General features: G+C 39.6%; 1 pseudogene; it reads left to right on the plus strand.

Moving 5' to 3' along the window:
* Positions 1 to 10,803: 10,803 nt before the first annotated feature.
* LOC138416995 (dihydrodiol dehydrogenase 3-like) lies at positions 10,804 to 26,141 on the plus strand (annotated as a pseudogene).
* Positions 26,142 to 27,131: the final 990 nt, after the last annotated feature.

Genomic DNA, 27,131 nt, shown 5'->3' on the forward strand with positions numbered 1-27,131 from the left:
AACAACAACAACAAAACCAGCGTAAATCTCACCCTATATGAAGCTTACACAAATCACTGCACCAACCTCGGTGGAGGGTGCGGTGGGCAGAAACCAAAAGGAAGAAAGAGTTCAACCTTGAAGTCTGGGAAAAGGAAACCTCAAGCACAATAAGTTTAAAGAAAAAAAGAATAAAGATGCAGATAAACACTGCAAAAATGAAGGAACAAACTTTCACAGAAGTCCAAATAAATGAAGAGGAAATAGGCAAACTACCTAATAAGGAATTCAGAATAATGATAGTAAAGATGATAAAAACCCTTGAAAACAGAATAGAGAAAATGCTCAAATCAATTAATAAAGACCTAGAAGAATTAAAGAATAAACATATGGAGACAAACAACACAATTACTGAAATTAAAAATACTCTAGAAGGAATCAATAGCAGAATATATGAAGCAGAAGAACGAATCAGTGAGCTGGAAGATAAAATGGTGGAAATAACTCTTGAAGAGCAGAATTAAGTAAAAAGAATGAAAAGAACTGAGGATAGTCTCAGAAACCTCTGGGACAATATAAAAAGCACCAACATACAAATTATAGGGGTCCGAGAAGAAGAGAGAAAGAAAGGTTATGAGAAACTTTTTGAAGAGATTATAGTTGAAAATTTCCCCAGCATGGGAAAGGAAATAGTCCAAGAGGCACAAAGAGTTCCATACACAGGATAAACCCAAGGAGAAACACATCAAGACACATACTAATCAAACTAACAAAGATTAAACACAAAGAAAGTATATTAAAAGCAGCAAGGGAAAAGCAACAAGTAACATACAAGGGAAACCCCATACATTTAACAGCTGATCTTGCAGCAGAAACTCTGAAGGCCAGAAGGGAATGGCAGAATATTTTTAAAGTACTGAAAGGTATAATATCATATAAGAAATGAATCACCAGTCTAGGTTTGATGCAGGATACAGGATGCTTGGGGCTGGTGCGCTGGGATGACCCAGAGGGATGGTATGGGGAGGGAGGTGGGAGAGGGGTTCAGGATTGGGAATATGTGTACACCTGTGGCAGATTCATGTTGATGTATGGCAAAACCAATACAATATTGTAAAGTGAAAAAAGAAAAGTGCTGAAAGGGAAAAATCTACAACCAAGATTACTCTACGTGGAAAGGATCTCATTCAAAATTGATGGAGAAATCAAAAGCTTTTTAGACAAGCAAAAGTTAAGAGAATTCAGTACCACCAAACCAGCTTTACAACAAATGTTAAAGGGACTTATATAGTCAAGAAATACAAGAGAAGAAAAAGATCTACAAAATCAAACCCTAACAATTAAGAAAATGGCAATAGGAACATATATGTCAATAATTACTTTACGTGTAAATGGATTAAATACTCCACCAAAAGATACAGATTGGCTGAAGGGATACAAAAACAAGACCCATATATATGCTGTCTACAAGAAACCCACTTCAGATCTCAAGACACATATAGACTGAAAGTGAGAGGATGGAGAAATATATTCCATGCAAATGGAAAGCAAATGAAAGCTGGAGTAGCAATCGTCACATTAGACAAAATGGACCTTAAAGAATATTTCAAGAATATCATTATTTCACTACATAATGATCAAGGGATCGATCCAAGAGGCAGATCTAACAACTGTAAATATCTATGCACCCAGCATAGGAGCACCTCAGTACATAAGACAAACAGTAACAGACATAAAAGGAGAAATTGACAGTAACACAATAATAGTAGGAGACTTTAACACCACAATCACACCAATGGACAGATCATCAAAACAGAAAATTAATAAGGAAGCAGGAGTCTTAAATGATACATTAGATGAGATGGACCTCATTGATATCTTCAGGACATTCCATCCAAATGCAGAAGAATACACTTTCTTCTCAAGTGCACATGAAACATTTTCCAGGATAGACCACATCTTGGGTCACAAATCACGTCTCAGTAAGTTTAAGAAAATTGAAATTTTATCAAGTATCTTTTTGGACCACAACACTATGAGATTAGAGATCAATTACAAGTAAAAACTATAAGAAACACAAACACATGGAAATTAAATAATACATTTCTAAATAACCAACAGATTACTGAATAAATCAGAAGGGAAATAAAAAGATTTCTAGAAATAAATGACAATGAAAACATGACAACTCAAAACCTATGGGATGCAGCAAAAGCAGTTCTAAGAGGGAAGCTTAGAGCAAGTACATTCCTACCTCAAGAAGCAAGAAAAACATAGAATAGACAGCATAACTTTACACCTAGAACAACTGGAAAAAGAAGAACCACTCCCCCTCCCCAAATAATTAGTAGAAGGAAAGAAGTTATAAAGATCAGACCAGAAATAAATGAAAAAGAGATAAAAGAGTCAATAGTAAAGATTAATAAAACTAAAAGCTGTTTCTTCGAGAAGATAAACAAAATTGACAAACCTTTAGCCAGACTCATCAAGAAAAAAAGAGAGAAAAATCAAATCAACAAAATTAGAAATGAAAAAGGAAAGGTTACAACAGAGAGTGCAGAAATATAGAGGATTATAAGAGACTATTATGAACAACTATATGGCAATAAAACAGATAACCTGGAAGAAATGGACAGATTCTTAGAGAAGTTCAATCTTCCCAGACTGAACCAGGAAGAAACAGAAATTATGAACAACACAATTACAAGCACTGAAATCAAAGCTGTGATCAAATATCTCCAAAATAATAAAAGCCCAGGACCCGATGTCTTCAAAGGAGAATTCTATCAAATATTTAGAGAAGAGCTAATTAATGCCTATCATTCTAAAACTCTTTCAAAAAATTGCAGAGGAAGGAACACTTCCAAACTGATTCTATGAGGCCACCATCACCCTGATCCCAAAACCAAAGACAACACACAAAAAGAAAACTACAGGCCAATATCACTGCTGATCATAGATGCAAAAATCCTCAACCAAATTTTAGCAAGCAGAAATCAACAACAAATTAAAAAGCTCATACACCATGATCAAGTTTGGTTCATTCCAGGGATGTAAGCATTCTTCCATATATGCGAGTCAATCAATGTGATACACCATATTAACAAATTGAAAGATAAAAAGCATATGATCATCTCAGTAGATGCAGAAAAAGCCTTTGACAAAATTCAGCACCCATTTATGATTAAAACTCTTCAAAAAATGGGCATAGAAGGAACGTATCTCAACATACTAAAATGTCTCTCCATTTGTTTATGACCCCATGAATCACAGCACGCCAGGCCCCCCGTCCATCACCAACTCCCAGAGTTCACCCAAACTCATGCCCATCGAGTCCGTGATGCCATCCAGCCATCTCATCCTCTGTTGTCCCCTTCTCCTGCTGCCCCCAATCCCTCCCAGCATCAGGGTTTTTTCCGATGAGTCAACTCTTCGCATGAGGTGGCCAATGTATTGGAGTTTCTGCTTCAGCCTCAGTCCTTCCAATGAACACCCAGGACTGATCTCCTTTAGGATGGACTGATTGGATCTCCTTGCAGTCCAAGGGACTCTCAAGAGTCTTCTTCAACACCACAGTTCAAAAGCATTGATTCTTTACTCAGCTATTAAAAAGAATGCATTTGAGTCAGTTCTAATGAGGTGGATGAAACTGAAGCCTATTATACAGAGTGAAGTAAGTCAGAAAGAACAACACCAATACAATATATTAACGCATCTATATGAAATTTAGAAAAATGCTAATGGTGACTCTATATGCAAGACAGCAAAAGAGACACAGATATAAAGAACAGACTTTTGGACTTCGTGGGAGAAGGCGAGGGTGAGAGGATTAGAGAGAATAGCACTGAAACATGTATATTACCCTATGTGAAATATATGATGAGACCAAGCTTGATGAATGAAACAGGGCACTCAAAGCTGGTGCATTGGGATAACCCAGAGGGATGGGATGGGGAGGGTGGTGGGAGGGGGTTCAAGACAGGGGGACATATGTATACCCATAGCTGATTCATGTCAATGTATGGCAAAAACCTTTACAATATTGTAAAGTAAGTAGTTTCCAATTAAAGTATATAAATTAATTTTAAAAAAGGAAGCTAGGTATTTTTCTTTAAGTGAAAGAACCATCAAAAGAGGCTGAAAAGGCGAGGCTAGTGAGGTGGAAAGGACTGTTCTTAGAAGGCATGTGAAGTAAATGAGTGGAGGAAAGAAGAGTCCAATGCTTCCAAAGGGACAAGTAAGAGAAGACTGAAAAATGACTACTGGATTTGGCAGTTAACCCTGGCAAGGTCAAGTGCAGATTTGATAAGAGTGGTAAAGGAAAACCTGAGTAGAGTGGGTTTAAGAAATGGCATGAAGAGACCAATGATAGAGTATACACAGTTTTCAAAGACTTTTGCTGTATTGAGGACCACAGAATTGAGCAGTTGCTGAAGAAAGTGGAAAAGGCTCCCAGTTGGGGGAGATGACCAACTGTCTCTGAGGTCAGAGGAATGATCTAGCAGAGAGACGAAAACCTATGATGCAGCAGACGGAGGTGGGTTGACTTGAATCACATCTGTATTAGTTAATTCTGCTGCTCCAACAAATGGCCAAAAATTTTGTGGATTGACACACCAATTTGTTAGTTTACATTTGTGGAGGTCAGAAATTCAAAATCAATGGGCTAAAATCAGAGGCCAGCAGGCCTGCACTGTTTTCTGGAACTTGTAGGGGGCAACCTATTTTGTCACCTTTTGCAGCCCCTAGAGAACAGGTCTTGTGTTGTTGGAAGAGGTTGTGTGCTATGACTAGAGTGTTCTCGTGACAGAACTCGGTTAGCCTTGGCCCTGGGTTGTTTGTGCTCCAAGGCCAACCTTGCCTGTTACTCCAGGTATCTCTTGACTTCCTACTTTTGGATTCCAGCTCCCTATGATGAAAAGGACATCTTTTTTTGGTTAGAAGGTCTTGAAGGTCTTCACAGAACCTTTCAACTTTAGCTTCTTCAGCATTTGTGGTTGGGGCATAGAATTCCATTACTGTGATGTTGAATGATTTCCCTTGGAAGTGAACCAAGATCATTCTGTCATTTTTGAGATTGTACCCAAGTACTGCATTTTGGAGTCTTTTTTTACTATGAGGGCTTTTCCTTTTATTCTAAGGGATTCTTGCCCACAGTAGTAGATATAATGGTCATGTGAATTAAATTTGCCCATTTCTGTCCATTTTAGTTCACTGATTCCTACAATGTCCGTGTTTCCTCTTGCAATCTCCTGTTTGTCCACACCCAGTTTATCTGGACTAGAGACCTAATGCTCCAGGTTCCTATGCAATATTATTCTTTACAGCATCAGACTTTACTTTCACCAACAGATACCTCTACACCTGGGCATTAATTCTGCTTTGGCACAGCCTCTTGATTCTTTCTGGTGCCATTTCTCCCTCTTCCCTAGTAGCACATTGGGCACCTAACTGACCTGGGGAGTTCATTCTTCAGTGTCATATCTTTTGGGCCTTTTCATTCTGTTCATGGGGTTCTCACAGCAAGAATGTTAAAGTGGTTTTCCATTGCCTTCTCTAGTGACCCACATTTTGCTGGAACTCTCCACCATGACTTGCCCATCTTGGGTGGCCCTGTATGGCATGACTCATAGTTTCATGAGTTACAGAAGACTGTGATCCCATGTGATCATTTTGGTTAGTTTTCTGTGATTGTGGTTTTCATTCTGAGGGCCATAGGATTGAAATTCTTGCTCCTCTGTCTGCCATGTGATGGATTTTCAAGCTTCCTGATGGGAGGGACTGACTGTGGGGAAAACTGAGTCTTACTCTGGTAGGCAGTGTCATGCTCAGTAAATCTTTTATCCAATTTTCTGTTGATGGGTGGGCCTGTATTCCTTCCCTGTAGTAGGAAAATCACTAGACCATTCACATATGACCTAAATAAAATCCCTTATGATGGTATAATAGAAATGATTAATAGACTCAAGGGATTAAATTGATAGAGTGCCTGAAACTATGGATGACATTTGTAACACTGTACAGGAGGTGGTGAAAAAACCATCCCGAAGAAAAAGAAATGCAAGAAGGCAAAATGGCTGTCTGAGGAGACCTTGCAAATAGCTGAGGAAAGAGGAAATGGGAAAGGAAATGAGTAAGGGAAAGATATACCCAACTGAGTGCAGAGTTCCAAGGAATAGCAAGGAGAGATAAGAAAGCCTTCTTAAGTGAACAATGCAAAGAAATAGACTAAAACAATAGAATGGGAAAGACTAGATGTCTCTTCAAGAAAATTAGAGATCCCAAGGAAACTTTTCATTAAAGATGAGGACAGTAAAGGAAAAAAATGGTAAGGACCTAGTAAAAGCAGGGGAGATTAAAAAGAGGTGCAAGAATACACAGAAGAACTGTACAGAAAAGGTCTTAATGACCTGGATAACCACGATGGTGTGGTCACTTAGCTCTAGCCAGAATCCTGGAGTGTGAAGTCTAGCCAGCCCAAGGAAGCATTACTATGAACAAAGTTAGTGGATATGATGGAATTCTAGCTGAGCTATTTCATATCCTAAAAGATGATGCTGTTAAAGTGCTGCATTCAATATGCCAGCAAATTTGGAAAGCAAAGCAGTGACCACAGGACTGGGAAAAGTCAGATTTTATTCCAATCACAAAAAAGGGCAATGCCAAAGTATGTTCAAACTACTGCAAGTTGCACTCATTTCACATGCTAGCAAAGTAATGCTCAAAATCCTTCAAGCTAGACTTTAGAAATATGTGAACTGAGAACGTTTACAGGTTGGATTTAGAAAAAGTGGAGGAAGCAATGATCTAATTGCCAATATCTCTTGGATCATAGAAAAGCAAGGGAATTCCATAAAAACATCTACTTCTGCTTCCATGACTACTTTAAAGTCTTTGACTGTGTGGATCAGAACAAACTGTAGAAAATTCTTAAAGAGATAAGAATAACAGAAAACCTTACCTGCCTCCTGAGAAACCTGTATGCAGGTCAAGAAACAAAAATTAGAACCAGACATGGAACAATGAACTGGTTTAAGATCGGGAAAGGAATATGTCAAGGCTGTATATTGCCACCCTGCATATTTGACTTATATGTGGAGTACATCAAGCTAAGTGCAGGGTTGGATGAATCACAGGCTGGAATCAAGATTGATGGGAGAAATATCAATAACTTCGGTTATGCAGATAACTTCACGTTTCGGGCAGAAAGTGAAGAGGAACTAAAGAGCCTCTTGATGAAGGTGGTAGAGGAGAGCGAAAAACCTGGCTTAAATTTCAGCATTCAAGAAAATAAGATCATTGCAATCAGTCACATCATGCGTGAGTGCATGCTAAGTCGCTTCAGTCATGTCCGACTCTTTGCGACCCTATGGACTGTAGCTGGCCAGGCTCCACTGTCCATGGGATTCTCTGAGCAAGAATACTGGTGTGGGTTGCCATGCCTTCCTTCAGGGGGTCTTCCTGACCCAGGTGTAGAACCCATGCCACTTATGTCTCCTGCATTGGCAGGTTCTTTACCAGTAGGCCCACCTGGAAGCCCATACAGTCCCATCACTTTGTGACAAATAGATGGGAAAAAAATGGGAACAGTGACAGACTTATTTTCTTGGGCTCCAAAATCGCTGTGAACCATGACTGCAGCCAGGAAATTAAGACACTTGGTCCTTGGAAAAAAAAAAAATCCAAGACACACCTAGACAGCGTATTAAGCAGAGACATCACTTTGCCCACCAAGTTTCATTTAGTAAAAAATATGGTTTTTTCAGTAGTCATGTATGGATGTGAGAATTGAACCATAAAGAAGGCCGAAGATTTGATGTTTTTGAATGGTGGTATTGGAGAAGATTCAGTCCCTCAACGGCAAGGAGAACAAAGCAGTCAATCCTACAGGAAAACAACCTTGAATATTCATTGGAAGGACTGATGCTGAAGCTGAAGCTCCAATATTTTTCACCCTAGTGCAAAGAGCTGACTCATTGGAAAAGACCCTGATGCAAGAAAGACTGAGGGCAGGAGAAGAAGGGTGCAACAGAGGATGAGCTGGTTTGATGGCATCATTGACTCAATGGACATGAGTTAGAGCAAACCCCAGGAGACAGTGAAGGATAGGGAATCCTTGTGTGTTATAGTCCATCGGGTGCAAAGAGTCATACGTGACTATGTCACTATACAAGAGAATGCTTCATTTTCTGTCTTGGACACTCTTCCAACATCTTCAGAGACAGCCCATAGTGTCTTTGATTCTCTTATCTAATGCTCCTATCTTCCCACCTTCTCTTCGACTACAGCCCTCCCAGGTCCCATGTATAAGGACTCTGTGAATATACCAGAGTGATCCAGGTAATCCAGGAATATCTCGCATCTCATGATTTTAATCACCTTTGGTAAGTAGTTTCCCGACCAGGTTCAGAACCTGTGCCCCGTGCAGTGAAAGCACAGAGTCCTCACCACTGGACCACCAGGGAAATCCTAGGTTAAGAAAATTTTAGCCATATTTTCATCAGATACATTTTCTGCCCTTTTCCTCCTCTCTTCTGCTTCTGAAACCCCTACACTGTGAATGTTAGTATGTTCCATTCCCTAGTTAAGGTAGCATTCTTCTGTTTCTCCATTCCGGTCAATTATATTGGTAAACTATCAATGTCTATCTCATAGCTGATTTTTTCTCTGGTGTTTATTCTTATTGTTTCATTGGACACAAATTCTTCTCTCTTCTCTTTAACTTCCTCTCTCCCTGTGAAGTGAAAGTTGCTCAATCGGGTCTGACTCTTTGTGACCGCATGGACTGTACAGTCCATGGAATTCTCCAGGCCAGAATACTGGAGTGGGTAGCTGTTCCCTTCTCCAGGGGATCTTCCCAAGCCAGAGATCGATCCAGGTCTCCCACACTGCAGGCAGATTCTTTACCAGCTGAGCCACCAAGGAAGCATCCCTATGAAATTAGGTGAAAAACTTGTTTTGGTCTTGCAGGGGTGTCCATGTGTGGACAGGTCCCTGTGCAGTCCCTGTGCAGTCAGAGGATCTGGGGGCAGAGCTGGAGCTGATGTTGACAGGTCACCCCTTCCCCAGGGCATGCTGGCAGCTTGGTGGGAGGGGAGAGAGAGGTTACACCAGAGCCAAGTGTGAGCAGAGGCTTCTGTGCTCACTGGGTGTACCCACCCTACTGGACCGTGTGAGTCCCAAGGTGCTGGAGCAGAACTCTGATGGCTGGGTCCAAACTCATTCCATCCCTTATAAGTGTGCACTGCCCCATCCAGATGTGTGTGTGTATGTTCCTGTGTGTGTTGCTGTGTGTGTGTGTGTGTGTGTGTATTCCTGTCTGTGTTCCTGTGTTGTTTGTGTTCATCATTGGGTACTTGAAACAGCAGGCAAAAATTTGCTCTTGGTAGATTTGTTTCTTGTCATGACTTCTTCATTAGTTTGCTTATCATGCTCCTAGTCCTGGGATCAGCCCAGCAAGAAAGCTAAGGGGGTCTCAGTCATTTCTGAGTCATCATCGTGCCTGGCCTGAGAATTGCTTTCTGATTCCGGTAAATTTATGACTGTTTTTTGAATGTCCTGTGTCCTCCAAAGCCACACCCCAGTTCTCTTCAGGGTTTTATTAATACATGGTCTAGTCTGTGTCTCCACCTTTATTCCTTTGTCCTTGAGTCCCTGTATGTATGTATATGTATATACATACATACATACATACATACATATACACACACACACACACACACATATATATATATATATATATATATACATATACATACATATATACTATACATGCATACATACATCCCCAGGTAGGTTGGAACATTGCACATAAGGTTTTCTCTGATCATTCTGGTTTGAGGGAGGCAACTGGAACTGATCAAGACTGCACTGCCCCAGGCAGGAGGAGGGTACAGGTGAGTAATATATGATGAAATTTTCTGTAATTCTGTTCTGGATTTTTCCTAGTTGCCTGTTCACATTTTTTTTGGCTATAGATCTTTGTGTGACTGTTTTCCAGAGCTCCTACGAGGTTTTTCAGCTGCCTTCTCTTTCTTTTCTTGTCTTTCCATGGGAGATTTCCATCCTCCCATCTCACCATTTTGCTGACATCACAGCACATGTTAAATTTTATTTGTCTTCACAATATCCCTGTGTATAAGTGCATCACAATTTCCATTACTCTTTCCAAATTTGTTGTATTTTAATTTGTTTATAGGTTTTTCTTTTATGAATAATGTGGAACAGTTTTTAAATTATGTAAAATATGTGTCAGTTACATTATGAGAGTACTATTAGAGTTATATAACTAAGTACAGGTATGAACAGTCAGAGTTTGCACACTGTACATAATATCCTAAAACTATTAATAATTAACCTCCAATAAGCACTTTGGCCAAATGTCTAGTTTCCATATCATGTTCAGGATTTCACCAGTCAGGTCTGTAAAGCATAATAATTTTGCTGGTGGAAAATGTAAAAAGGCAAATTTATTTTCATTTGAAGTTTTGATTCTTCATTAAAGGTTAACATTTTAAAAAATGCTTATTAAACACTTTTGCATTGTATGATTTGTGTATTCGTGTATGTTTGTACTGTAAGACTGTTGTTTCAACTGACGTTTGATCGAGATTGGCTTTGTAATAGATAAATAAAAAATATTGCTCTTGTGGAAGTTTCTAGTCTAAAATATAGTCAATAATTATTCAGCACATATCATCATTATATAATAGTGTTTTACTGCTAAAAAAAGAAAAAAGCAAACAAGCTAATTGATTTCAATCCTGTTCTTACTCAATGGAAACTGGTTTAATCATGCTCCTCCTGCAATATATCTGCTAACATTGGATGGTGCATCTGGGGTGTTACCTTCCTGTTATTCTTAACCTGGGAAAAAAGAAGAAAAACATCAGTCTGCTTACTCCAAGGAGAAATAGGCAATGGATCCCAAAAGCCGGAGAGTGAAACTTAATGACGGCCACTTCATTCCTGTCCTGGGATTTGGAACCTATGCACCTCCAGAGGTAACAGTAGCAGTTGTAGGTCGAGATATAAATAGTAGTGGATGTAACATGAGTGAAAGGGACTTGGGTTGTCAAGCACTGAGCTCCTGTGTGACTCTGGGAGGATCACATCGTTCCACTAACCAGGCCAGAACCATGCCCTATGAAAGAAGAGAGAGCATTCAGTCTTCACTCTGCCTCAGGGTTATGAAACTGTGCTCATCTGTAGATTACTCTGGGTCTGGGTTCCCCTCCACTTTCCATCTCTTTCCCAGCTTGGCAGAAGAGGTGAGACTCGGCTGTCAAGATCACTGACTGTCAGCTGCTTTCCTTTGTGGGTGACTACAGTTGCAAGGTTTTTATGTATGTTTCATTAGTTCAAGAGCTCTTTCCTGCTTCCAATAATACATGACCCAGAGAAGTATTTGAGGTGGAAGGTCCTGAAGATGAGGTGACTGAAAACTAATGAAAGAGAATTGCTTTTCTACTGTGGGATATCTGCTTGGTGCCAGGCAAGAAGCACTCCAGCTGCATTTTGCCTTGTGCTCCTGTTTCTGTTTGGAAACTTCTTCGGATGGGAACCTTAGTATCACTTGAGGGGATAAGATACAGTCTTTCAGGCCAGGTTTTGTAATGTATCCTGGGGTTTTGCAATGTGTTTTTATTAAAGTATGGTCTGCAGTGCTTGGTCATAAGAGGGGTTAGTGGACAAGTCTCTAGACTGGAAGCCAGAAAGTTTGCTGTCTATCTTGTCTTTAGAGTAGATGTGACAAGGGACTGGACTTATACTTTGAGGCTCACTATTCTAATTTATAAAATGGAAAAATTATTAAGAGACACTTTGCAGATAGAAGACAGAACTTGTTTACTTCATAAAGCACATTGGATTGAGGAGAGGAAGGGGACAGAGCTGTTACTGAAGCTCATGGGCTCATTCCCAGGTACATCCCTGAAAGTGAACATCACTCAGTCATGTCTGACTCTTTGTGATCCCATGCACTGTATAGTCTGTGGAATTCTCCAGGCAAGAATACTGGAGTGGGTAGCCTTTCTCTTCTCCAGGGGATCTCCTATCCTGGGGATTGAACCCAGGTCTCCTGCATTGCAGGCAGATTCTATACCGTTTGAGCCACCAGGGAAGCCCATCCCCACATATCTGGGCATTTAAGAAAAACCAGAACTAGACACAGCAGAAGTCTGTTACCCCAATTTTCTACCTCCTTGAAATGAGAAAGATTCTGAATCATATAAAAAGAAATGGAATATTATTGAGCACTGAAGACACAGTTAGTCCATTTGCAATCACAAGTGAAGTAAGCCAGAAATAGAAAGACAAATACTGCATGATCTCTTTGTAGGTGGAATCTAAAATAGTGGTACTCATAGAAGGGAGAGTAGCATTATGGTGACCAGAAGCTGGTGACAAGCCTGGGAAAAATGGAAAGATGTTGGTCAAGGGTACAACCTTCTGTTGTAAGAGGCATAATTCTGGAGACCTGATGTACAGCAAGTTGACTATAGTTAAAAATAATGGGCTATCTCTTGAGATTTTGTAGAGACTAGATCTATATCTTCTTACAAGCACTTCTAAAAGGTAGCCATGTGAGATGATGGTGTTAACTAGCTTGCTTGTGGTAATTATTAAGAATGGATACTTATATGAGTAAGCACAATCCTGAGAAATGCCAGGCTGGATGAAGCTCAAGCTGGAATCAAGATTGCTGTGAGAAATATCAGTAACCTGAGATATGCAAATGACACCACCATAATGGCAGAAAATGAAGAGGAATTAAACAGCCTCTTGATGAAGGTGAAAGTGGAGAGTGAAAAACTTGGTTTACAATTCCACATTTGAAAAACTATGGCACCCTGTCCCATAACTTCATGGCAAATTGATGGGGAAACAATGGAAACAGTGACAGACTATTTTTTTTTTTTGTCTCCAAAATTACTGTGAATGATGTGTAGCCAGAAAATTAAAAGACACTTGCTCTTTGGAAGAAAAGTTATAACAATCTTGGACAGTGTATTAAAAAGCAGAGACATTACTTTGCCCGCAGAGGTACATATTGTCAAAGCTATGGTTTTTTCCAGTAGTCATGTTCGTGTATGGATGTAAGTGCTGGACCATAAAGAAGGCTGTGCACCAAAGAATTGATGCATTTGTCCAGTTCCATTCGTCTTTCTCAAGATTGCTTTGGCTATTTGAGTTTTTTTTTTTGTATTTCCATACAAGTTGTGAAATTATTTGTTCTAGCTCTGTGAAAAATACCGCTGGTAGCTTGATAGGGGTTGCATTGAATCTGTAGATTGCTTTGGGTAGTATACTCATTTTCATTATATTAATTCTTCCGATCCATGAACATGGTATATTTCTCCATTTATTAGTGTCCTCTTTGATTTCTTTCACCAGTGTTTTATAGTTATATATATATATATATATTATATATATAATATATATATATTATATATATATATATGTTTTTAGTTTCTTTAGGTAGATATATTCCTAAGTATTTTATTCTTTTCGTTGCAATGGTGAATGGAATTCTTTCCTTAATTTCGTTTTCTACTTTCTCATTATTAGTGTATAGGAATGCAAGGGATTTCTGTGTGTTGATTTTATATCCTGCAACTTTACTATATTCATTGATTAGCTCTTGTAATTTTCTGGTGGAGTCTTTAGGGTTTTCTATGTAGAGAATCATGTCATCTGCAAACAGTGAGAGTTTTACTTCTTCTTTTCCAATTTGGATTCTTTTTATTTCTTTTTCTGCTCTGATTGCTATGACCAAAACTTCCAGAACTATGTTGAATAGTAGTGGTGAAAGTGGGCACCCTTGTCTTGATCCTGACTTTAGGGGAAATGCTTTCAATTTTTCACCATTGAGGATAATGGTTGCTGTGGGTTTGTCATATATTTATTGTGTTGAGGTATGTCCCTTCTATTCCTGCTTTCTGGAGAGTTTTTTTTTTTTTATCATAAATGGATGTTGAATTTTGTCAAAGGCTTTCTCTGCATCTATTGAGATAATCATATGGCTTTTATTTTTCAACTTCTTAATGAGGTGAATTACATTGATTGATTTGCAGATATTGAAGAATCCTTGCATCCCTGGGATAAAGCCCACTTGGTCATGGTGAATGATCTTTTTATTGTGTTGTTGGATTCTGATTGCTAGAATTTTGTTAAGGATTTTTGCATCTATGTTCAACAGTGATATTGGCCTGTAGTTTTCTTTTTTTGTGGCATCTTTGTCAGGTTTTGGTATTAGGGTGATGGTGGCCTCATAGAATGAGTTTGGAAGTTTACCTTCCTCTGCAATTTTCTGTAAGAGTTTGAGTAGGATAGGTGTTAGCTCTTCTTCCTGGTTCAGTTTTGGAAAGTTGTGCTTTTCTAAGAATTTGTCCATTTTTTTCCACGTTGTCCATTTTATTGGCATATAATTGCTGAGAGTAGTCTCTTACGATCCTTTGTATTTCTACATTGTCCGTTGTGATCTCTCCATTTTCATTTCTAATTTTATTGATTTGATTTTTCTGCCTTTGTTTCTTGATGAGTCTGGCTAATGGTTTGTCAATTTTATTTATCCTTTCAAAGAATCAGCTTTGGCTTTGTTGATTTTTGCTATGGTCTCTTTTGTTTATTTTTCATTTATTTCTGCCCTAATTTTTAAGATTTCTTTCCTTCTACTAACTCTGGGGCTCTCCATTTCTTCCTTTTCTAGTTGCTTTAGGTGTAGAGTTAGGTTATTTATTTTACTTTTTTCTTGTTTCTCGAGGTATGCCTTTATTGCTATGAACTTGACTTCAGGATCTACTACAAAGCCACAGTCATCAAGACAGTATTGTACTGGCACAAAGACAGAAATATAGATCAATGGAACAAAATAGAAAGCCCAGAGATAAATCCACGCACCTATGGACACCTTATCTTTAAAAGAGGTAAGAATATACAATGGAGAAAAGACAATCTCTTTAACAAGTGGTGCTGGGAAAACCGATCAACCACTTGTAAAAGAATGAAACTAGAACACTTTCTAACACCATACACAAAAATAAACTCAAAATGGATTAAAGATTTTTTTTGTTTGTTTTTTGTTTTATTTATTTAAAAAAAATTTAAAATCTTTAATTCTTACATGCGTTCCCAAACATGAACCCCCCTCCCACCTACATCCCCATAACATCTCTCTGGGTCATCCCATGCACCAGCCCCAAGCATGCTGTATCCTGCCTCAGACACAGACTGGCGATTTGATTCTTAAGGCCAGAAACTGTAAAACTCCTAGAGGAGAACATAGGCCAAACACTCTCCAACATAAATCACAGCAGGATCCTCTATGACCCACCTTCCAGAATACTGGAAATAAAAGCAAACATAAAAAAATGGGGTATAATTAAAATTAAAAGCTTCTGCACAACAAAGGAAACTATAAGCAAGGTGAAAAGACAGCCTTCGAAATGGGAGATAATAATAGCAAATGAAGCAACTGACAAACAACTAATCTCAAAAATATACAAGCAACTTATACAGCTCAATTCCAGAAAAATAAATGACCCAATCAAAAAATGGGCCAAAGATCTAAATAGACAGTTTTCCAAAGAAGACATACAGATGGCTAACAAACACATGAAAAGATGCTCACATCATTCATCATCAGAGAAATGCAAATCAAAACCACAATGAGGTACCACTTCACACCAGTCAGAATGGCTGTGATCCAAAAGTCTACAAGCAATAAATGCTGGAGAGGGTGTGGAGAAAAGGGAACCCTCTTACACTGTTGGTGGGAATGCAAACTAGTACAGCCACTATGGAGAACAGTGTGGAGATTCCTTAAAAAATTGGAAATAGAACTGCCTTATGACCCAGCAATCCCACTGCTGGGCATACACACCAAGGAAACCAGAATTGAAAGAGACACATGTACCCCAATGTTCATCACAGCACTGTTTATAATAGCCAGGACATGGAAGCAACCTAGATGTCCATCAGCAGATGAAAGGATAAGAAAGCTGTGGTACATATACAAATGGAGTATTACTCAGCCATTAAAAAGAACACATTTGAATCAGTTCTAATGAGGTGGATGAAACTGGAGCCGATTATACAGAGTGAAGTAAGCCAGAAAGAAAAACACCAATATAGTATACTAATGCATATATATGGAATTTAGAAAGATGGCAATGATAACCCTGTATGTGAGACAGCAAAAGAGACACAGATGTATAGAACAGACTTTTGGACTCTGGGAGAAGGAGAGGGTGGGATGATTTGGGAAAATGGCATTGAAACATGTATAATATCATGTAAGAAATGAATCACCAGTCCCAGTCTAGGTTCAGTGCAGGATATATAATGCTTGGGGCTGGTGCACTGGGATGACCCAGAGGGATGGTATAGGGAGGGAGGTGGGACTGGCGTTCAGGATTTGGAACTCATGTACACCCGTAGTGGATTCACGTTGATGTATGGCAAAACCACTACAGTATTGTAAAGTAAAATAAAGTAAAATTAAAAAAAATAAAATAAAAATACAGACCAACACTGTCACCATCAAAACAACAACAACAACAAAAGGCTTGATATATTTGAACAGTGATGTTGGAGAAGACTCTTGAAGTCCCCTGGACGGCCAGCAGATCAAACTAGTCAATCCTAAAGGAAACCAACCCTGAATATTCCTTGGAATGACTGATGCTAAAGCTGAAGCTCCAATACTTTGGCTACTTGATGTTAGTGACAACTCATGGGAAAACACCCTGATTCTGGGAAAGATTCAGAGCAAGAGGAGAAGGAGGGAACAGAGGATGAGATGGTTTGATGGCATCATTGGCTCAAAGGACACGAGTTTGAGCAAACTCTGGGAGATGGTGAAGAACAGGGAAACCTGGAGTGCTGCAGTCCATGGGGTTGCAAAGAGTCAGACACGACTGAGCAAGTGAATAACAACAATAACTTATATGAGAATATCACATTGTACACCTTAAAAGATACAGCTTTTTTTTTTTTGGTATGTTTTTGGGTGTATTCTGTGTGGCTTCACTGGTAGGTAGAAGTCTCAGAAGCTTTCACCTTGGTTCTTGGTACTTTTACCAGGCACCTTGTAACTTTGCTCCTTTTGCTTCAGACACCTCCCATTATAAATCATATTCATGACTACAACATTTTGTTGAGTCCTTTGGGTTCTTTCATCAAATCACTGAACCTAAAGGTGGTTTTGCCATCCTCTGATACCGGCAATCAGCCACTGATCACCTGAAGTTGAAGGGTTCCTGGGTTGTGTTCATTTAATTACTTATTAGGAATGTTAAGGGAAACTGTCATGGGTTCATCACTATACATACAGAACTAACCAAAGACATAGAAAAAAGTTGACTCTTGGGAAGATCAAAGCTTGTGCCTAGCAATATCTTATGTGGGTATTCAACTTGTACCTTTGTTACTTATGTAGGTTGCTAAGAGGGAAGCTCTGGAATTCACCCCATTTGCTATAGAGATTGGATTCCGCCATATTGACTGTGCTCATGCCTACCAAAATGAAGAGGAGGTTGGCCAGGCCATTCGAAGCAAGATTGCAGATGGCACTGTGAAGAGAGAAGACATATTCTGCACTTCAAAGGTACTGCGTGTGTTGTCTGTGTGTGCACGTGTGCAAGTGATTGTGCCCAGGTGACAATTACATAATAGGATCCTTTGGTGAAGAGTTGTTGGCTGAACTATGCTTATTGGTATATTCCTAAAGTATTAGAGTTCCCTGATGGTTCAGTGTTTAAAACTTGGTGCTTTACTGCCATGAGCTGGGATTCCATCATCAGTAGGGGAAGTAAAATCACACAAGCCTCAAAAAAAAAAATTACCTTGTTTATTATTAATGCAACTTTCATTCTTTAACTTCTGCAGCTTTGGTTAACTTCCCTTCGATCAGAGTTGGTCTGACCAGCCTTGGAAAAGTCACTGAAAAATCTTCAACTGGACTATGTCGATCTCTATATTATGCATTATCCGCTGGCTCTGAAGGTTAGAAATTTGTGTGATCACATCAATGTTATACCTTGTGTTAGAATGCGTATCAACTTGCATGGATGGTTGAAGAAAGATTTGTCTTAGTAGGTTGAAAGGATGATTACACTAGAGTAGAATCCCCCAAATAATTATTTGTAATCATCTTTTTACTGAGTTTTTTGAAAGGAATTAATAATCTGAGGCTCTGCCTGAAAAACTAAAGGAAAGAGAAATCAGCCAGTTCTGCACACAGTCCTTGTTATGACTCCTGAGTGTCTGGGGATTTCATGAACCAAGAGTTTGGTGCAGCTGTGGTGAGCATGACACTGCCTTACGTTTGAACATGATGAGTTAATCTTGTCTTCTACTCTTTCAAGTTGAGGAGATTTGGTGGTGCTTCCTCTGGGTGAGTTAAATCTCTTAACTGTATAGGAAGTTGGGAGACATGGCCTACACTCCTGCCTGTCTTCACGATGAGGTTTGTAGACTGCACTTAGCCATTAAGAATGGTGGTTTACTTAGAACTCTTGGTTTCAAGTTACAGAAATAAACTCAAGCTATGTAATGCAAAATCGCTTAGTGGACTATGTAGATGGCAAGTCCTGGACACAGTGTTTTGAGGATTTTCAGCAGTGTTCAGAAATGTCTCCTTTCTTCTATCCCTTATCAGGACACTACTCATGATTTACTTTATTTTTTACTGAACATTTTCCATTGGAGGCAAGTATAACCTTGGGGCAGTTGAGGCTCATGGTCACAAATATTTGAGAACATGTGTGGATCATCCACATTCCATATTCACCTAAAGACAGCCTTGCTGATTCACATGCTTGCCCTAGGGCACCTGATGCTCAGAGGGAAAAGAAAGTCTGATATCTAGCCATATGAAGACTACAATTTTTATTCTGGAAATTATGTCATGTAACTTACAGCCATTTCCAGCCTGAAAAGGCATTTCAAAATTGGCAAGTACAAGGAGCAGACAAAATTCAGAGAAGTCACTGTGAGTCCCTTTTAGGACCTAGAAAAATTGTATTTATTACAACATATATTGAGTATAAGAGATTGGAATAAGCTTCCTTCCTAAAGGTATTGCTGACAACTCCATATGTGCAAATCACTTTGCAAATATTAATTTTTAGAAAGTTGTGAAACTACCTGATGGAGGTTTACTCCCTGGTGCCTGGCAGCCTGTAAATGCAGAGAAATCATTTTGTGACATGTCCAAAATGACTTCTTCTATTCCAGCCAGGGGAGGAATTATTTCCAAAAGATGAAAATGGAAAACTGATATTTGACTCAGTGGATTTCTGTCGCACGTGGGAGGTGAGTCCAGGGAGGAGAGAACCAAAGGAGGAGCCAGAAGAGGGGGGACCTCCTTCATTTCTTCCACCTGTGAGAATGGGCTGTGGACCATCAGACTCAGCAGTTCATGAATCTAAGGGCATGGATGCTGGGGTTGTGGAGAGGAAACCATTGCTGAAATGTTCACAGAGAGGAATGGAGGAGGAGAATTTGGGGCAGTGTAGACAGGTGTCTTTTTCCTTCCATGTGATACATCTTTTCTGGTTTTTTTTTTTTTAAGGTGGGGGCAGTAGTTTTTCTTTTTATAACATGACCTTCTTCCTGATTTTTCTTCTTGATAGTCAAGAGTAATTCTTGATGGATGAGTGTGGTTACTGGTGTTTTTCAGCATTTATTCTTATTCTATTGCCCATTCCAAATGACTGTTCATGACTGTTCACCACCCCTCCCTCCCAGGCCCTGGAGAAGTGTAAGGATGCAGGGCTGACCAAGTCCATCGGGGTGTCCAACTTCAACCACAAGCAGCTAGAGAAGATCCTGAACAAGCCAGGGCTCAAGTACAAGCCTGTCTGCAACCAGGTGAGCAGCTTGGCTCATCTCCCTCCTGCTCTTCAGAACCTCCTTCTTGCCCAGGAGCCAGATGTCTGTCTGTCCTCCCCTGCTGTTCATCTGACCTTTGCGGGTCAAAGGATTCTAGAGTGAAGAGCCTGTCTGTATGGTGTGAGTAGAATCTGTAGCAGTATATCTGCTTGACAGTCTGGGTGGAAAAGGTGGGATGCCTTCCTTCTAAATTTTGGGTAGAATTCAGAACTAGAGGAAGGAGGCATTTCCCTGAGATGAAAGGATAAGCAGATGGAGGGAAAAGTGCCCTGAAGAGAACTGCATACAGGAAGGAAGATGATAAAAACATGGAACCAGAAGTAAATTAATAAAGATTCACAACAGCTGAGATGGATTTTAAGGGTTTGTGTGGGGTTCTGATGTCTGAATTCTTGGTCTAGTTGTCTCAGCATTTATGAGTCTTAAACAGGGAGCATAGTTCAGAAAAATGTTGGAGGTGATGAAATTCATCCAGGTTAGAGGATGAAGTTAAAGGCTCAAGATGATACTAGTAATATATGAAATATTTACTCAGGAACATCTACTGAAATGTAGAGCACAGCTTTTGATTACTCAGTATTTGACTGGTTCTCCCATCCATGTCTATCATAAAATTAACTGTATAAATACACTTTTCTCTGTTTCTCTGTAAATGTTGACATTTCCCATTTTCATTTAATGTTCTAGTCTTTCCTTTAGTCTTTGAAAACTTTTAATCTTTCTCTGTCATATTAATATTGCCTTTGCATATAATCTGATACTCTTCTTTTGGGGCATTCTACAGGTGGAATGTCACCCTTATCTCAACCAGAGCAAACTGTTGGATTTCTGCAAGTCACATGAAATCGTTCTTGTTGCCTATGCTGCTCTGGGATCCCAACGAGTAAAAGAATGGTATTGAATCCTAATGAACACATCAGGAGTTTCCTTGAAATTCAATTTTTGATGAAACAATTTAAATAATACAGCACTCAGATAACTCTCATAGGCAGAGGGGAGAGAGGGGTGGGTTGAAATTAATCCTTCTCTTTTATCTTCCCATCACCCAGACAATTTTTCTACATTGTATTAGCTTGTAGACTTATCAATAACAAATGTCTGCATTGAAATCCACATGTAATCACCCAGTTGAGACAAGAGACACAAACTGATGTCATGATTTACTTATTAACTAATGAACACATTTGTAAAAACAGATGTTGCAAGCCTCACTTAACTCATATCTAAAATTTGGATAATATGTAACTGCTTGGTATATCATGATAGAAAACATTTCAATTTGAAGCATTTCTGTGAACATCCTGGAAAAATAATGATGAAATGAACGTCTCTTATTTTTGAGACTACTCAATTTTTATCAATACCTTAAAAAGTGAAATTTAAAAAGAATTCTTGGGCTTTCCCTACTGTTTCTCTATTCATGCCCTTGATTGCAGAAGAAAAACAACCCCTGAGAATTAAAGAAAATAATCCACAATTTGGCATTTGTTCTCAACTGAATAATGCATCTGAATCACCTGCAGAGCTCTGTAAACACAACATGGGAAGTGACACAGTTGAGATTCTGATTCAGTTTGTCTTCAGCTCAGCTGTGGAATTTGTATCTCTAATAATATCCCAAGTGATGCTGATGCTGATGCTGACGGTCCCTGGAGCAGACTTTGGGAAGCACTGGCCTGGAGTGGACCTACTTGGTCTGTTTGAAAAGCCTCCTTAGAGACTCAGCTCCTCAGCATTTCTGAAATTCCTTCCAGGGTGAACCCAAACCACCCCGTTCTCCTGGAGGACCCGGTTCTCTCTGCCATTGCTCAAAAGCACAAGAAAACGGCAGCTCTGGTTGCCCTTCGCTACCAGATACAACGTTGGGTTGTGGTTCTGGCCAAGGGTAACAACAAGAAGTGGATCAAAGAGAACATGCAGGTGACGAGCAGGGCTGTGGGCAGAGGGTTCCTAAGGAAAATATCTTAGTTTCTCTTTCAATTGATAAAATTGCATCATGTGATTTTTCTTAGACTGTTTGAACTGCTCTATCAAAACACTACAGGCTGAGTGGCTATGAAAAAAATTAAATTTGTTTCTCACAGTTGTGAAACTGTAGGTCTGAGATCAGGGTACCTATGTGTTTGGGTGAGGGTTCTCCTCCAGGTCACAGGCTTCCCCTTGTATCTTTACATGTTGGAGGGGAAACAGAGCTCTCCCAAGTCTCTTATATGAATATGATATTCTTGAAATCTCATTTGTGAGGGCTCTGCCATCATGACCTAATCCTTCTTCAAAGGCTCCATTTTTAACACCATAATGTGAATTTGGGCGCACAAAAATTATCTTTAACTTCCAAAGCCTTGTGGTTTTATTACTATTTCCCTGAATACTAATAGGCTTTCATCTTAATACATTTAATTTTTTTGAGTTTCTGTCTTTGTGAAGTTCCTCTTAATGACTTTGTCCACTTTAGCTAGGTTATTCCTCTTTTTATGTATTTGTAGAGTTGGACATGACTGAGTGACTTCACTTTACTTTTCACTTTCATGCATTGGAGAAGGAAATGGCAACCTACTCCAGTGTTCTTGCCTGGAGAATCCCAGGGACGGGGGAGCCTGGTGGGCTGCCGTCTATGGAGTCGCACAGAGTCAGGCACGACTGAAGCAACTTAGCAGCAGCAGCAGCAGCAGGAGACCATTATTGTGCCCTTAACTGTGCAGGAAACTCTCCCCAGTTTCAGGATTTAATGTGGAGTTCATTTATGTATCTGAATCTGTGGTTTGAAAATGAGCCTGCACTCAGCTCAGCTGTTGTCCTCTAGGCTGGGCTCTTTTGTGTATTTGCAGTTCAGTGCTGAGCAGCTCAGAAGTTCTGCTCTAACAGGTGGATGTGGCTCTTGTTAGAGGAGCCTGAAGACTTCTCTGTATAGTTTTTATTGCCTAGAATAAGGCAACTAACCTAATCTTCTTTTCAGCACAGTGATATGTTTCTCAGTCAGTGAGTGGGGAGAAAAAACCTCTTCCTTTGGGGTCACAAAGAGTCGGACATACTAAGTGACTGAATAACAAAAACAACTGTCCATTTCCACGTTTTCCTTGTCAACTCTGCCACATATCAAGTGTCCATAAGTACATTTCTGCCCACTCTTGTCTATTTAACTATTTCTGTACTGTGTTACTGAAGTAAAAAATAAGTTTTGCTTTTTAGTGTGGTACGTTCTTTTATTTTAAGGATGTCTTGACTGCTTTTGACTAGCTCTTCTCTTATTTAAAATTTAGTATCACTATACCAACTTCCACAACAGAATATGTGTTTAAGTCTTTGGTTCATGTTGCATTGAAACAAGAGATCACTTTGGAGAAAATGAATTTCTTTACACAATTGAGCTTTCCATTTCTTTGTTATGATGTGAATTTTTAATAATTTGTTGTTCCTTAGTGTTTAAACACTTCTCATAACTTTCCCCAGGAAAGTATATACATAAAGTTTTCTTTTAGATCCAATCATAGATAATGAGTAGTTTGATATCAGATTGCTGAACAGGCTTTCTCAGGGGAGCCTCCTTCCCACATTGCTTCAGCCAAATGCTGTCACCCTTAGGGTGTGTTGGGGAGAGGCAATCAGTCTAATGTCAACTCAGGTATAGGTATCAAGTTAGGAGTGTCTAAAAGCAGTGTGTTTTGAAAAAAAAAATGACTTCAGATTTCTTCTTTTTTTGTCTGAAGTAATTCACTTAGAAAGACAAGCAACTGATGCACTGTAATGTTTGTGAGGTGGACAGAGAAGGAGAAGGTGTGGGAAGGGAGAGGTGAGAACTCAGCAGAAGGTCCCAGGCTTGTTCATCTGGAAGCTGAGGACAGACATGGCTTCCCTGTCTCCTCTTTGTGTCTCCATACAGCTGGAAAGTCCTCCAGTCCCTGGGGGAGGCCGGCTGCTTGGGGGAGAGGTCAATGTGATTCTTCTTCCTTCCAGGTGTTTGACTTTGAACTGACTCCAGAAGACATGAAAGCAATCGATGGCCTCAACAGAAATATAAAATATTACGAATTTCACCTGTAAGTGACTTGCCGATGTTTCCCACAAATACTGTTTTCTGTAGTAGGCAGGTCAGCAGGAGAACTTAGCTTTTTAAAAGCTTAAATCTAGGAAAACAGTGCTGATTTCTAGAGTAGGAGTAAACCAGGGGCTTCCTGCAGACTTCAGACCAGAGGTTTCTTCCAGGGCTCTGTCTCTGACCAAGAGGAATGTGATGGGGCCCAGGCCAGCCCATCAATAAAATCACTGAGTTGACATCCTGGTGAATTCACTACTTTGTACCCTTAATCCCTATGCCTGGTGTACCTCCTCTCAAGGCTGAGGGACCCAGGAAACACAGAGGGCAAGGTGCCTGCAGCCCTGTATTCTTTCAGGGTCCTATGAACATGTTTAATCTCTATTTCTGTCTACATCAGTGGAAAATTATTATATTAATAATAACTGTATAATAATGAATCCATCATGAATTGCATTCAAGTTTTGTTGTTGTTATTTAGTCAGTCATTTCCAACTCTTGGAAATGGGCTCTTGGTGGACTGTAGCCTGCCAGGCTCCTCTGTCCCTGGGATTTCCCAGGTAAGAATACTGAAGTGAGTTGCCATTTCCTTCTTCAGGGGATTTGCTGAATCAGGGATCAAACCCATGTCTCCTGCTTTGCAGGTGGATCCTTTACCACTGAGCCATCTGGGAAGCCTGCAATCATGTTAACCCCAACACAACTATAAAATGTATTGTAGATGTTTTTTAATGGAGGAGGGTCCTAGAAAGGCCAACATCCATCAGTGCTACGATGTCACGTGGGCCTGTCCAACCCTGTCCCCTAAGTGGTGGACATTCTCCCTTATGGGCATTTCTTCACCAAGACACCATCTACTTCCTACAAATCGATCTCTTCACTGCCCTTTCTTCCCTATTACAACTCCCATGTCTTCATCCTTGTTGTCTCACAAAACTGATTTACGAGTAGATCTTCAGCTTAACTGACCCTCCAGTGAGTGACTGTTTAGCAGGACACACTCAGGTAAGATCATCTGGGTTTCTGTGGTTTCTTGAGTCAAAACTCACACCATTGTTATATTTGTCCATTAGGGGTCCATCCCCTGGGGAACCCCTACCATCTTGACTTTGATTTAGTCACTAACATTGAATTCCAGCTGCCCAGTTACTGCAGGAAGATGTCAGGATTGAAGGGACAGAGGGCTAATCATACAGGGAGATGTTGGAAGGGAATTTAGAGAGAAGGGAATACCAATTATTGGTGAAACGAAGATTTCATTTCCAGTGAAAGATTTCAAAACTCTCCCTATTGTTTTTATAGCAGCTATCATGGTTCTGATAAAAGGCATGATAATTGAAAAAAAGGTGGATACTTACTTTTCTGTACTCTGTTGTGGACTCAGGTAATGACCTGAGCCAGGCTCCTGGTACTTCGTATTGCTCAGAATGCACTCTTTTATGAGTCAAATTGAAAAAGACAAATTCTGAAAGAAAAGTAGAAACACAGGAAAAATGAAAAAAGCAGTAATAGTAATTCCTGCATAACCAATGTTTGACTAAATTAAAGAGGTAATAATCCCACTTTGAACTGTGTGATTATTCAGGTGCACATGCTAGCTCTCCTATAGACAACAAGTTCCTTAATGGAGGTGCTCTGTATTTTTGGAGTGCTCAGTATTTGCTTATCCATGGATGTGTGGAAAAGGGCAGCTAATTTGTGCACCTTTTCATCAACTAGGGACCGAAGAAGTTCTCCCTGTGTGTGAAATGGCCTCCACAGTGAGCTCTAGGTCTTGTGCTCTCATATAAATTGTAACTTGAGTCCAACTACCTGTCACCATGGAGTGGAGATCACACATGAATGTTGGGACTGGATGTGCAGGTGCCATGTGCAAATGGAGCAGGCACCTGCAGGTGTGCTTGTCAGGGGAGAATGAGGAACGTGTTTGTAGATTTAGAGTTTTAGCCCATCCTGACCACATTCACAGAATAATGTTCTCTATGACAACATGGTTGATTTAATAAATGAATCTTCTCTTTCAGTGGTGTCGGTCATCCTGAGTTTCCATTCTCTGAAGAATATTGACTCTCACCTCTCACCGTGGTTCTTTGAGAATGTTTTGCTTCTAGGGCAGTGAAGATATTTGTAGTTTGTGAAGGTGCTTAAATGAAATGTCTGAAACTTTGAAAGCTTGCTTTTGCTTTTAAAACATTTAACACTTTATGAAACAATAAAGACTTCAAAGTAAGAATAATTCTATTTTTCTGATAATTAAGGTAATACATACAAATTACACAAAATTAGGAAAAAGAAGGCAAAGGATTGAAAATCAAAATAAGCTGTGATTAACCGTTTTAATAATACTTCTGTGCATTTTTCTGTGCAAATGTGTGTGATTTTTTACTTACACAGAGAAGAAATCTTCAATCTACAGGTTGTATACTTATTTTTTAGCAGCATAATTATCTTGGTAAGCTAAAAATATCATTTACAAATTCAGCATTATATTTTGCTTACTGTAAGGGAGCAAATTTTATTCATTTAACTTCTTAATCATCTGCCTAGAAATTGTTTTATCAATAGATATTAATTAAAATGAGAAATTCTTGAGTTGATTGTCCAGTGGAGGCTGAGACTGTGAACAAAATCAGGAGTATTTAGCTGTTAGAAATGGGCAAGTGCCTGTAGGAGATATTTCTACACCATCTCTCCCACTTCTGTACAGCTGTTGGCCAGAGGAGCCAACTACACTTCATCCCACACAACTTCTCATTTGTACAAGAAAGAGCCTTGAAACATAGAGATTGTGCTCCCTGCATTTCTCTGGAACAGAAAATACTAGTCAAGGAAGTAGGAGTATTCATGTAACATTTAAGGGCCAGCAAGTCAGCTGATGGTGGGTGGAATTTCGTGAGATGGGAAGAGAAGATTTGAAGAGAAGGCCAGAGAGCTGGTGGGGCCCGGAGGTCTGTGTCATGTAAGTTTTTGACAGGACTTTACTCTGAGGGAAATGGAGAATTACATTTTGGGTTTTGAGCATAGTAGTTACATGAGCTGATGTTTTTTGAAAAGTCACTCTGTAGAGGAACAAGATGGCAGATGAGTAGGTGGACGTGGAGTACATCTCTCTCCTCAGATGCATCAGGAATACGCCTTCAGACACGGAAGTGCATACAGAACACCAGCTGAGAGCGGACAGGAGGACCGGATCAGCGGAAAAGAATATATGGAACCGCACAAA

Source organism: Ovis canadensis, chromosome 13, assembly GCF_042477335.2.
Source record: "Ovis canadensis isolate MfBH-ARS-UI-01 breed Bighorn chromosome 13, ARS-UI_OviCan_v2, whole genome shotgun sequence".
Lineage (NCBI taxonomy): Eukaryota > Metazoa > Chordata > Mammalia > Artiodactyla > Bovidae > Ovis > Ovis canadensis.